Raw genomic sequence first — 1996 nt, forward strand, 5'->3', positions numbered from 1 at the left:
TTTCCCTCTCTCCAGCTTCTCTAAAGAAGACGGTGACCTCCAGGCAGGTATTCAGGGAGAACTCTAAAACGTTTAAACCCTGTGCCCAGCTGGCACAGCCCAGGCAGGCTAACTGCAGCTCTGTCTCTGTCCTCCTCTAATCTTAATTAAGTCCTTCACTGACTGCCGCACCTCTCCTCCTTCATCAGTTTGGGAGGCTGTGTGTACCGATGGGGCCGTGGTGCTGTTGGATGGTGCTCTAAGCAGATCTGAGGAGGCCTAATGGAATGTGTGTGGATTGATAATGCCTTGAGTCAGTCAGACTGACTCAGCAGTGAACAGGTCAAATGAATTGGTCTGACGTATGCCGGTACTTTCCTCAGACTTTCATATCCATTAACCTTGATATAATCTTGATGCACCGGCTCCCTGTCCAAGTAAAGAAGTAAAGTCTGAGGGCAGTCCGAATGGCTGTGAGTAGAATGTCTTCTCTATTAAGACCATGAGTTACGTTTGTGTATGAGTACCAGACCGTTTCAGAGACGATGAGGAAAACCCAACCTACAACTTGTCAGATCGTTCATCATCGTGCTGTGTTAATTTCCAACCACTAAAGAAGCATTTCATTCGCATTGCCTTGATTCCCCATTGAGTCTAGTGCATTCCTGCTACACCGTATTACAGTGTGTGAGCATTGTAATCGTGCAGGGTACAGTGGCACCTGGCTCCCACCAGGGGACTGAACATGGAAATGGCTCCAATTAAGACCAAAGTGGAGCCTCTGGTGCTGTGATGTACACCACTTGTTTAGCATGCTGTGATTTTAATTGGGATTTTAAGTGGCATCCCACCACAGCCACTCCTCTCCATCACTCTGGTTCTGGATGAATGGTTGGATGTCCTGTCCCGCTGTGAGCCGTTGTTTCAGAGGTGGGAGGTGGGAATAAGAACGAGGTGAATCAGCACACTTCTCTTAACAGTTTTCCATTAGCATTCTAGTCAATCTCACAAATATTTATTTGTTTCTAGACATGCTGTGCATGTTTGTCTAAGAGTTTGTCTCAGTCTGTCTCTCTGTGTGTCTGTGTGTGCGTGCATAATTGAGAGAGTGAGCAAGAGAGTTAGAAGGAAAGCAAGGAAGAGGAAACATTTTAAAGTGTCTGAAGAGAATAGGTTCGACATAACCAATGTTAAAGCTAGAACCCCGTTACTCTTTGTATTTGTGAGAATTCTCTGACCTCTTGATTTGGTGGAAGAGAGAGAGAGCATTAGGCAACATTTCTGCTACTGTCTGTCTGTAGTGGTGCTGCCTACATCCAAATTCAAGGTCTGTGTCCATAGCAAATCGTCCAGACATTCCTATTTGCATTGGTCCACCTGTTTTTGTGTTTGCTCCCTAATAATGATATTAGAACTAAGTCCTCAGAACTTGCAGAGAAGCAGGCATCAAATCTGCAGTTTATCTCCAATCGTCATGGCTCCACACTCTAGCTACGGGAACTTTCTCAAAAATGGTATGTGCTGGCTTAGTGGCATTCACTGATACACGTCCAGAGTCTAGGGTGTCTAAGCCTAACACAGACGTTGCCGTAGAAACCGTAGAAGACTATTATGTTCCAATTTGCTGATCAGAAGCCTAAAGCCCAAATGGTAACTGTAAAGTATATTAACCTGTTAGTTTGATTGAACTGTCTGGAGCATATAGATCTTGGGCAGATATATATTCATGAAGTCTTTAATTTAAGCTACAGTAAATTAGGCTTTAAATTATAGCCTACAGTATGTGGTTTAACATTTGAACCGTAATGGACTTGTTGGGGAGATTTTGTTGGGGTGGAGATTCATCTTTTCCCAGTTCCACAATAGTGTGCAGTTGCCACAAAGGAACCCACTCACACTCTTGATAAAACAAACGCCAGACCGTCATGGAGGGACGGGCGACCTGGGAATCGCATTAAAACTGAGAGTTATATTTAGCTTCATGCTGGACTTATCAGAGTGATGGGGGTGGGCGGGT

At 44.6% G+C, this 1996-nt stretch overlaps 1 protein-coding gene across 1 annotated transcript in view; it reads left to right on the top strand.

The window, feature by feature from the left end:
* LOC111972939 (semaphorin-5B-like) overlaps positions 1 to 1996 on the top strand; it is a 207170-nt gene that overhangs the window by 30827 nt on the left and 174347 nt on the right.

Source organism: Salvelinus sp. IW2-2015, linkage group LG2, assembly GCF_002910315.2.
Source record: "Salvelinus sp. IW2-2015 linkage group LG2, ASM291031v2, whole genome shotgun sequence".
NCBI classification, from domain to species: Eukaryota; Metazoa; Chordata; class Actinopteri; order Salmoniformes; family Salmonidae; genus Salvelinus; species Salvelinus sp. IW2-2015.